Consider the following 12239-nt stretch of genomic DNA (forward strand, 5'->3'; position numbering starts at 1 on the left):
TAGAGCACCACCCTGGAGTCAGGAGGACCTCAGTTCAAATGGGACCTCAGAGATTTAATAATTACCTAGCTGGGTGACCTTGGACAAATCATTTAACCCCATTGCCTTGCAATGCCCTCCCCCCAAAAAAGATATATAACATGGTTAGGTCTCATTCTTCTAAGCAATGATGATGATGATAGCCAACATCTCTGTAAAGCATTAAGTTTTACAGAGTACTTTACAAATTCATCCTTATTTTATGCTCACAACAACCCTGTGAGGTAGGTGCTATCATTATCCCTATTTTACAAGAAAAGGCCATTTTCACATGTTCTCAATTATAACTCCAGCACTTGATCTGCATTTTATGTTCCTTTCCTGATACAAAAGTAAAAGTCTCTATGATTTGGGTTTTCTTCTACAGAATTGTTTCTGACTTTATAATGATGTTGTAGTTTCCTGTTCTTTCAAATCTAGGTTTGTGATGTTACCAAAATAGTTAGTCAAACTTAAATAATTGATAATACATATTTTGTAGTGGATCAACCACTGAGCATATAAATTTAGCCTTATTTAGTCTGCTTTCCTCTCTTTTGCTGAGAATATTTTCGTAAATCTAAAACTATTTTACATGTAGATAATCTAATTCTGTGGGAAAGCATTGTGGTATAAGTTGTAGAGGAAGTGCTTGAAAAGGTTTAAAAGGTTTTCTCACACATAATAGGCACCTAATAAATGTTAACTTTCATTGACTTATTTGGGAGGTCCCTCTATGGACAAGTTACAGATCCAATCTTAATCCTTATCTTTGTGAAAAGGTAGCTTTATTAGGTTTTTCCCCAAATTTAGAATTCTATGGGTCATTTGTGCTCTATATTATAGAGATTCAAAGATCCTTGTAAATATATATCCTATGATAACTTACCAGACACCATTTCCTTCTGATTTATTTGCTGACCTAAATCTCACCCCCAGCCTCCTAATCCTCATAACATTTGAACTTTTTTTCTACATACTTTTGCTAATATTATCCTTAGATATCTATTCCCACTTCTCTTTTTTCCCCCTATTCTGGAGGGAATTACCAACTTAAAACTGATAACCCTTTCAAAAAAAAGCTTTGTCATTTAAGATCCATGATGGTGGCACCAGTGTATAAAAATTAAGAAGAATAAAATGCTTAAATTTCATAATCCCATGGTTTTTAACCCTATAAATTGGCTCTAATTGAGAACCAACAGGTAGCTACGAAGTGGATTAAGAGCTCTTTATATTATAAATCTTCTTACCTTCTGTCATCTAGAATTATCTCTCCCATTTGGTCTCTTTCCAAATATGATAACTCAGTTTTCTTGTGTTGGATTATTCAATGTGCTTATTACTGGTAGTTTGTGCTAATCCAAGGCTGGTTTACCTTTGCCTAAAGTCAGGAAGACTCATTTCCTTGGGTTCAGATCTAGTCTCAGACACTAGCTGTGTGACCCTGAGCAAGTTACTTCACCTTGTTTGCCGCAGGTTCCTCATTTGTAAAATGAACTTGAGAAGGAAATGAGAAACTACTCCAGTGACATTACCAAGAACACTCCAAAAGAGGCCTCTGAGTTGGATATGACTAAAGAACAAAAGTTTCTTGTAAAGAAAAGGGAAGTGGAAGGGACATTGGGAAGGTGGTGGTATTTCCATAGGGGTTTCAGAGGCGAGGGATTTGAGAGCCAGAGCCAGTGGGGTGGCTCTTATGGAAGGATAGCCAGGGTCAAGGGAAATAAAAAGGCAGAAAGAGAGGCTTTGAGACAGCTTTAAGGCAAGGGGGAGGGTGGGGGCAGACTACATATTTGAAAACTTCACCAAGTAATAGGAAACTTGGTCCAGAAATGAGGAGAGCCAAAAATAAAGTATTAGTCAAGTTTGCAAATCTGTTCACCCTGCTAACACTCCTAGCAGCCAAAATAATAACAGTCCCTCTGCACCATCCCCAAGGCCAGGTTGAACTGGGACTGGGGAGACCAGGGATCTCTCAAACTGGCTAAACTCTGACAGGCCCAGCCCCAACTATTTTGATACAGGCCCTTTGAGGAGGACTAGTTTGTCATTGCCACTGAACATCATATACTCCAAGTTGTCTCTCCTATTCTTTAATGAGTTAGGAGATACTGAAGGTGTTTGTCAGAGAAGTCCATCAGGGACTTGGGAAAATCAGAAAGGCATGAGTCTTGTGGTTCTTAGTCATTGTTTTGTTTCCATGCATTTGTGTTGGCCAAACATAGGAATGCCATCCTGAAACATAACTCTTTAATCATTTGTAGATTAACTGTGGAATATAGGTATTTTTTCTATGAACATGGGGTATTATGTATGTGTGCATGTGCCTGTGTGTGTATGTGTTTATGTACATACTTAACTGGCTGAACTGACAGTGACCTCCAACAGAGTTCATTGGTTAAGAAGGAGGGCTTTATATTCTTCTGTTTCCCCAGGAGAATAATAACAGTGAAGAGAGAAGACCGGGTTTTGTTTTCATTGGGTAATATTGAAAAAATTCTTGAGGAAAATTTTTCCTGTGTAGTCTTCCAAATAGATCTACTTGTCACAGATTTCTGCTGTTGGGAAAATATTCTCCCAAATGAAGAGTTTGCTAAAGCCTGCAATTGTTTACTGGGCCTAAAAATAATCTTAAGTACTCTCAGCAATCTATCTAATAGACTTTTCATTTGGTTTATGTTGCAATTGCTTTATTTGTCTTTGATGAAATCTTTTCTTAATCCCATAACCATAATGAGACTCATAATGAGACTCTCCTTTTTCATGTTATTTCTATGGTCAGTAGAATAATAATTATCATTTTAAATTACTGCTCTTAGACTTTGATCCAATCTGAGTAACCGATAATGGTCTGGCATCTGCTTAGTGTGAGGATATTAATAACATAGCCCTGTAGAATATTTCCCTTGTGTCAGTGGTACACAAGACCTGAAGCTATTTTTTTTTGAAGAGTTAAGAGGAGTCACTTCACTTCTGATTGAAAATTATCCCTAAAATCTGGAAAATTCTTGTACCTGTGTCATACTTGTAAATATAGTGGCCAGAAATATATATCACTGAAAGCTGTTTAAAGGAAAATAGGCAAAATACAGTATATTCTGCAGGTAAGGAATTATAGTAATCCTCATTTCTCTCACTAAGTCTCCTCTAGTGTTTTAGGGCTTTTTTCATCCTGGGGTCATACTCTTACAGCTCGATCACTGTGTTTTTTGTGTCTTCAGTGACATTGGTCTGCTGTTGCCTCTGGAGAGACTTGCTTGCAGACATCTCAGGCGACTCTGAAAGGATTCTTGGTAGCCCCTTTGAGAAGCTGTGTCCTGAGAGCTTTATTTTCCTCAACCAGTCCAGCTATGGGGAAGTCTCCTGCCACAGACTTCATGTTCAGGGAGGGTGACACCAGGTGTTAAGAGGCCATGAGGTGGGAAGCGGATACAATGCTGAGCCTGAAATCAGGCAGACCTAAGTTCAAATCCAGCCTCACTCAATCATTAGCTGCTGGCCTTTAGCAAATCACTTCATCTCTGCCTCAATTTCATCAAATGTAGATTGCAGAGGCAGCTAGGTGGTGTAGTGGATAAAGCACCAGCCTTGAAGTCAGTAGTACCTGGGTTCGAATCGGGTCTCAGACACTTAATAATTACCTAGCTGTGTGGCCTTGGGCAAGCCACTTAACCCCATTTGCCTTACAAAAACCTAAAAAACAAAAACAAAAATGTAGATTGTAATAGCAGTGACCCACCATGGGTTTTTGTAAGTATCCAATGAGATAATTTTTGTAAAACACTTAGCATAGTGCCAAGGACATAATACACACTATATAAAGAGTACTTATTATCATTAACATTCTTCATCTTCACCCTTGACAGACTTTTGTCAGAGGGGGAAAAAAAGAGCAAAATTTTTTTTTTCATTTCCTCTCCTCACATGCTTGAGTTCTGGTTATTTAAATCAAAGGGATCAAATAAACAAGGGGCCCATGACACTCCTGAGTGCAGCAAAACCTGATTAAAAGGAAATATTTGACAAAATAAAGAAATACACATTAAATGTAGGTAACCTACAGAGAGCCTTGTGTGGATTTTGATAGCCCCTGGTTCAGTGAATTCAAATAATCCTTGGTAATTTGCTACAAAACTTCCTAAGACACAGGAAGACTCTCAGGGGGCTATTTTCCTAAATCAGCCTAGTGGAAGAAAGGATGATCCCAACAGAAGCTTAAGAAATTTGTTGCTGGTTTACCTGCATTTATCTTGAAAGAGGCATTTCTCAAAATCCTCCTAAAACGAAAAAGAGGTTAAAAAAAGCATTTCAGTGTCCCAGCTTCATAGGACTGAATAATCTCTTTCCACATCCTTGCTCCTGGGATGCGAGCCAAAGATGAGTGTTCATCTGGAAGTCAGAGTTCCATTCATTCAGCAATACTTCAGCACATTCTATGAGCAGAGCTTTATTACAGGAACTGGAGGAGATACAGAGTTTAGAAGAGGCCTGGGGATTTGCTTTGCTTGTAAATATTATGTATACAAGTTGTGTTTTCCTTGCTCCCTCTCCATTCCTCCCCCTTTCTCCCATACAGAGCTCCTTGAGGGAAGGGAATGTTTGTTGTTTTGTGTTTGCATCCTCAGTACAGGGCCTAGTACATAGAAGCCATTTAATAAATACTTATTGGTCAGTTCATTGATAAGACATGATTCTATTCTGCGTGAAACTTACATTCTAGTAAAGGGTTGAGAACAAACCCTGGTGCTTGTGATACACTAATAGTATATTAGATAGCTATGAAACAGAGTTCTGTGGGAAATCCTGAGGTTGGGGTTAATTCTAGGGAAAAGAAAATTCAAGGCAGTAACCTGTTTTGACTCTAGCAGAGTGCATTGGGGAAATACTATCCCATAAACCTGTAAAAGGAGAGTGGCACCAGATTATGAAGGACCCAGAGGAATCTGGGCTTTATTCAGGAGCTGCTGAAGGTTTTTGAACAAAGGAATCCCACCTGACCAGTTCATATGGCCTAAGGGGTGAAAGATGAAAGTGAGCCAAACCTATGATAAATAAATTCCTTTCCTCAATACAGATAGTTAACAATCTTAGAGAGTTGCCTGGCTTACAAAGTAAGCCCCGTGTCACACAACCAATCCATATTAGTTCAGAAATTGAATCAGTTAATCAATAAGGATTTATTAAGCTCTTATTACATATTGATCACTCTGTTGATTCACTGAGGATACAAATGTAGAAGATTTTGGTGGGAAGGGGGAAAGGATACAAAATTTTTTACAGATAAGTCAATATATACTATATACACAATAATTACAAAGTGATAGAGGTTGGGGAACTAAAAATTAGAAGTATTAGGAAAAACTTCCTGGAAATGTTAAATGAATGGAACTTTAGGGGATGTATAGAAATTATGTACCCAAATCCAGTCTGTAAATTTACATTAGAGGCTCTCTGTACATGTGCTATTCCCCCTTTGTGTATGGATAACAGCAAATGGGCCAATTTGACTGGAACTTAAAGAGTTCATGAAAGAGAATAATGTGTAATCAACCTAGAAAAGTAAATTTAAGCCAGATCATAAAGGTACTTAAATACTAGAGAAGAGAAATGGGATGGGGGGGAGGGAGAGGAGGGAGAAGTAGCAGGGAGGGAAGGAAAAAAAGAAAGGAGTTGATGGTTTATCCTAGAGGCAGTGGGGGGGGGGGCATTGGAGCATCTGGAGGTCTGACAGAGATGACATGATCAGACTTGTCTTGTAAAAATAGTAATTTGGCAGTTATGTGGAAAATGTTTTGGAGATGGGAGAGACTAAATGCATGGAGATCAATTATGATATAGGTGAGAAGAGATGAAGACCTGAACCAAGTTGTTATGGCATAAGTGAAAAGAAGAAAAGGAACAAATGGAAAAGATATTCAAGAGATAGAATCAAAAAAATCTTGGCAACTAATTGGATATGTATCTGTCATTGGAATAAGACCTTGAAGTCCTTTCTATCCTCCCAACTGAGCCTCATAGCGATCCTGTGCATTTAATACTTGCAGTTATTCTAAGACTCATCTTCATGACTCCAAGGTCAGCCTTCTGTAATTAGTATCACAAGCAATGCTATTTTGGCAGCAGTGATAAAGGAGCTAAGAGATTGGAAGCAAAAAGACACTAGTGGTGGATTTTGCAAAGGATGTAGACTAATTTTTCAAATGATCAAGTCTGTTGATGGGTTGGATTCTCCATCACAGATGAGATAACACATCTATCAAAGAAAGCAAGCCCAGGGAAAAATGTACTTCTAGGCATAAGAATAAGACATACCCAAGTTAGACTGTTATTGTTCAGTTGTTTCAGTCCTGTCTAACTCTTCACAACTGTATTTGGGGTTTTCTTGGCAGAGATACTGAATTAGTTTGTCATTTCCTTCTCCAGCTCATTTTACAGATGAGAAAACTGAGGCAAACAGGGTTAAGTGACTTGCTCAGGGTCACACAGCTAAAGTTTCTGAGGCCAGATTTGAAGGCAGAAAAATGAGTCTTCCTGACTCTGGGCCTGGCATTTTATCTACTGTGCCACTTGACTGTCTCATGTTCAATAGCTTTTTCAACTCCCAATTTCCTGTATCTCTCCCAAATTTTTGTCTTTAAAGCTCTTTGCTAGCTGCTAAATCTTTGGTTATCACAACTAATTCTGACCCTCCTCTTCCATTCACTCTCAGAGGCCCTCTCTCCCCTTCAGGTTTACTCCCAGAAACATCAGGAATGAAGCATGCATTTATTAGGCACCAACCTGCCAGACACCATGCTAAGTGCTTAAAAAATATTAACTTACATATCTTCACAAAAATCCTGGGAGGGAAATGCTATTATTATCCCTATTCTATCATTGAGAAAACTGAGGTAAACTGAAGATAAATAACTTGAAGTTAAATTGTAGGACTAGTAATATCTGATGCCAGATTTGAATTCATCTTCCTGACTCCAGCTCATCACACTCTCCACTGTGCTACCTGACTGCTTTCCAGTATAAGATAGACAATGACTCAATAAACTCAGATTAGATTTTTTTTTAAGAGCTAGAAAATACTTGAGTTATTTATTCCAAGCTTTTCATTTTGCCTATTTAGCCACTAGTGGTGCAGTGTCTTGCTCAGGGTCATTCTTCCAACTATAAATTCAGTGTTGTCTTCAGTTACCCTGTCTTCTTACTCACTAAGCCAATGGAATTTTGCCTGAGTCCTAAGGTAGATTATGGACCATCCTTCCTAAATCTTCTCCCTTCAAGGAGAGTGAAATAAGATTGGAAATTAATTCCATTGTCTAGATTTTTAATGCTATGTAAGGTTCATCCCAGAGGCATAACAACTCTATGGTACATTTACAGGGTTTAGGATTTCCTTGGCACAGCTTCCCCTGTGAAGATTATCAAACTATGGGAGAAACAACAGTGGTTTAGATATCAAAAGACTTGTCTATACTCAAGTCCCAGATATGATACTATCTTTGTGACCCTGGCAAGACATTTATTATCTCTTTCTTTTTTCTCACCTGTGAAATAGAGAAGATAATACTTGTATGTATCTTATGGAATTGTGGTAAGGAAGGGGCTTTGTTTAATAGCCAACTTAGTACAACTCCCATCATTTATAGAAGACGAGATGGAGATACAGAGAAGTTAAATGAATTGCCCAGGTTTAAAATGACAGCAGAGTCTGGCTTTAAATCCAATCCACTGACTCCAAAGCCTCATGACTTTCCACTGGATTTTTTTTTAAATTTTTTTTTTGGAAGGCAATGGGGTTAAGTGGCTTGCCCAAGGCCACACAGCTAGGTAATTATTAAGTGTCTGAGGTCGGATTTGAACTCAGGTTCTCCTGACTCCAGGGCTGGTGCTCTGTCCATGCACCACCTAGCTGCCCCCCCAACTGGATTCTTAAGGAAATAATTATATTGCCTAAATTATGCAGTTTGCTGATTAATTTGGATTTTGAGTGAGGAAAGGGTCTGGAAAAGTCATCCATCTATCCCCTTGTTTTGCAGAGGAGTAAAATGAGACCTGGGAAGGTAAGACAACTTACCAAAAGTCATGGGGAACAAGTAGCAGAGCCAGAACTTGAACCCAGAACCTTGACTCCAAATCTAAACCTCTTCGCAGTGCACTATACTGCCCAAGTTATCCATTGTGAATTATTCCGAAGATAAGATTTACACAGATGTTGGTACATTTATTTGTAACATTATTGCTTTTGTCTACATTTTGGTTATTTCTTCCTGGATGCCTTAGGTTTAGGAAGAGCTGTCATGCAAAAATTTGAAGGAATAATTTAATCTAGCCCATGGAGAAATTAGAATTCTGCCTATCAGGGTATCTTTTGTTCTGGAGACAAACTGGAATTCATGTCTCTTCTGAAATAACTTGTGGATATAGAATTTCATCAGGCTACAATATAGCTATATCTGTATGCAAATATTGTACCTAGAAGTGTTTTAGCCCTTCAAAACACAAATTGAATCTTGGCTGAAAACAGATTGTTGACAGCTGACTTCCTGCTGTTCCTGCTGAGGTCTCCCTCTGTTCCTTTGTCCCAAATTCAAAGTAATATAACTTAATTAGCAAAATGTTTGCCTTTCCTCCTTCCCTGGAACCCTCTTTTAGCTATGGGTTCCTGTCTTTCAAATGGTGTGTTGCTGGCACAGTGGGATCTAAGACCATGAAAGAAGGAATAGGGAAAAAAAATAGTAATTGACCATGTTTGAGCAACATTAATCAATGAAGTATTAGGAATATGAGCAAAGATAGAATGCATAGTCAATGCAGGCATTGAAGGTAACACAGTTAAACTGAAATGGATTGGCCAAAGTCTTCAGTTTTAATAGGGAACTTTTTTTGAAGTTGTTAATTCCACAGAGTATTGAGATGGAGTAGAAGGAATGAAATGGAAGAGGAAAGGGATTAATACTAATGGTACATTTTGTGGGAGGCCTTAACTGAAGCTTTTTCCTCCCCAGATGTTAGATATCTGGGTCTATGGGCACCAAGCAATTAGAAGACACCTGTGTGAAAAAGATAGCTCCATTACACAAGCACAGAAACAGATTCTACATTTGGATGGGGCCCAAGTAGGCATTGTACCTGCATTCCAGTAACTGGGTCCTCCCTCATCAAATATGCAAAGCATTTTATAAACCTTAAAAGATCCTAGAAATAGCAGTCTCTATCATCAAATCCAACCCTTGTATTATTCCCCTCAGTAGTAGATGTAAATTCCTCTGGAAAGTAATTGTCCTTTTATTCCAGCACCTAGCACATAGTACCTTCAATGTAACAAGACCTTTTGACTTGTTTAATTGCAGAACTGGTAGGATTCAGTTTAGAAGATCTCAGTCTTTCTCATAAGACTGACAGCTTAAGTCTAGAAATAAGAAAAGTCAGGAATAAAAAAATGGAAATGATCTGATGCTGAAGCCCAGGAAATAAGTACAAGTACACAGATAGCATATGTAATGAAATAGACCTGAATTAAAGGGACAAATTCAAATTAAACAATTCAAGAAACAGGAAAAAGTGTGATTAGAGAAATGGAATAATAATTTTTAAAAAGGTTAACATTATATAAAGTGATCCTTTAATGTAACTTTTCTAGCTCTAAATCTCAGAAAAGAGGAAATTATAGGAAATGTCTTTTTCATATACTGTGGCTGCATTTACCTCACCATCAAGATATTCAATCTGCCATTTCATCTACTGAACTTTTTATTTGCCAATAAGATTTGATATTTATACATATAAACTCAAAGTAGTTACAAAATTGAATGGAGCATATAGATGGTTTTTAAATTTTTTAAAGAAAATAATTTAGGGGCAGCTAGGTGGCCTAGTGGATAAAGCACCGGCCCTGGAGGCAGGAGTACCTGGGTTCAAATCCGGTCTCAGACACTTAATAATTACCTAGCTGTGTGGCCTTGGGCAAGCCACTTAACCCCAGTTGCCTTGCAAAAACCTAAAAAAAAAATTAATTTAGGTGATAAGCAGACAATTAGCAAACTTTTTTAATTCCTGAGTACTGGACCTGGAGTCAGGGAAATTCCTTTTCCTGAATTCAAGTCTGACCTCAGACACTTTCTAGCTGGGCAAATCACTTGATTCTGTTTATCTCAGTTTCTTATTCTGTAAAATGAGCTGAAGAAGGCAAACTACTCCACTATCTTTGTTAGAAATGGGGTCATGTACACCCAAAGGGCAACAAAAATATGTATACCATTTGATCCAGTAATACCACTACCAGGTCTATACCCTGAAGAGATCATGAAAAAGGGTTAAAAACATCACTTGTACAAAAATATTCATAGCAGCCCTGTTTGTGGTGGCAACGAATTGGAAATCAAGTAAATTTCCTTCAATTGGGGAATGGCTTAACAAACTGGTATATGTATGTCATGGAACACTATTGTTCTATTAGAAACCAGGAGGGATGGGAATTCAGGGAATCCTGGAGGGATTTGCATGAACTGATGCTGAGCAAGATGAGCAGAACCAGAAAAACATTGTACACCCTAACAGTAACATGGGGGTGATGATCAACCTTGATGGACTTGCTCATTCCATCAGTGGAACAATCAGGGACAATTTGGGGCTGTCTGAGATGGACAATACCATTTATATCCAGATAAAGAGCCGTGGAGTTTGAACAGAGACCAAGGACTATTACCTTTAATTTAGAAAAAAAATCTGATATCTTATTGTCTGATCTTGCTATCTCTTATACTTTATGTTTCTTCCTTAAGGATATGATTTCTCTCTCATCACATTCAGTTTGGATCAATGTATACCACGGAAACAATGTAAAGACTGGCAAATTGCCTTCTATGGGGGGGGGTAGGGGGAGGGAAGTAAAAGTTGAGGGGAAAATTGTAAAACTCAAAACAAAATCTTTAAAAAGTAAAAAAAAAAGAAATGGGGTCATGGAGAAACAGACACAACTGAAATAACAGATCAAAAACTATTACATGTCTACTGTGTGTTAAGCAAAATGCAAGGCACTGAAGATAAAAAGACAGTAAAAATAAAATTGAACAATCACCCCAATATATGTATGTTAACTTATTTATAAATTATATACTTGTATTGCTCTGCTAATTATAATGTAATCATAAAATATATGCAAAATTGAAATTTAATGATGTAATAATGGTCTGAATAACAGTAATTTTGAATGTACAAATACCCCTTTGCTCTCACTAAAAATAAACCAGAAAATATTATTGCCAATAATATTATTTTAGTGAGCAATGTAATTTCATTTACTTCTTTCTTCTTGATTTATCCCTCGATGATATGGAGATTCAAAGATCTGGTTATGGTTTGAGTTTATTTAAGTGCTCAGTTTTAGTGTTTAAAGAAAACTTAAGAAAAGTAGATCCAAATGGATGATAATCATTGGCTATACTTATTTTCCAGTCTCATTTAGAAGTTTTTGTTGAACTTCAGCTAGTAAATTTCCATCTTTTCTGATCTCAATCAGTTGTTCCTGTTAACTAATTAGGCATTGTCATTTTTATATTTTTACAAATAGGTTCAAGATCTACATAACCTCTTAATTTAGAAAAAATTTAACAGATTAGAAAATTCTGTTTCTAAGTGTTTTTCAAGGATACAGACATAAGTTTTTAATAAGAGGATATTTTGTGCTAGGTGCTAGGAACAAATTCAAAAATGAAACAACAGTGACAAAGAGCTTATATTCTAGTAGGGGAATGTGAGATATGACTGTGCATATCTGTATATACAAAATTAAATTGATATATGAAGCAATATAGTTGATATACAAGATAAATGTGGTGCATATAATAATTCATAGTGATGTCAAGGTAAGAATCAGGAAAAGATCCTTGAAGGAGGATGTATCTGTGCTGAGCATCAGATGGGGGACTAGAGGCAGGGAAGAAAAAGAAAGAAGGTTCTAATCATAGGAAAAGTCCTATGCAAATTCTGGAGGCAGGCAATGGAATGTTTGTGTGTGGGGAATAGAACTGTTTGGCTAGAATGTGACACTAGCACCCTCCTTCTTAGGCTTGGTGAGGATCAAATGAGATAGTATGTGTAAAGAACTTAACACATAGTCATGCTTAATTTTAATGCATGCTTATTTCCTTCTTCCCAAGTCTAATCAGCCCAGAAAAATAGAATGAACCCCTAATTGTATAGGGGTTTAAATACCAAACTGAGGA

The 12239-nt window shown here is 37.4% G+C and overlaps 1 protein-coding gene across 2 annotated transcripts in view; it reads left to right on the forward strand.

The window, feature by feature from the left end:
- The window catches only part of NT5DC1 (5'-nucleotidase domain containing 1), a 236821-nt gene that overhangs the window by 223072 nt on the left and 1510 nt on the right, over positions 1 to 12239 (forward strand). The gene's annotated exons all lie outside the window — the stretch shown is intronic.

Source organism: Macrotis lagotis, chromosome 5 (assembly GCF_037893015.1).
Source record: "Macrotis lagotis isolate mMagLag1 chromosome 5, bilby.v1.9.chrom.fasta, whole genome shotgun sequence".
Taxonomy (NCBI): Eukaryota; Metazoa; Chordata; class Mammalia; order Peramelemorphia; family Peramelidae; genus Macrotis; species Macrotis lagotis.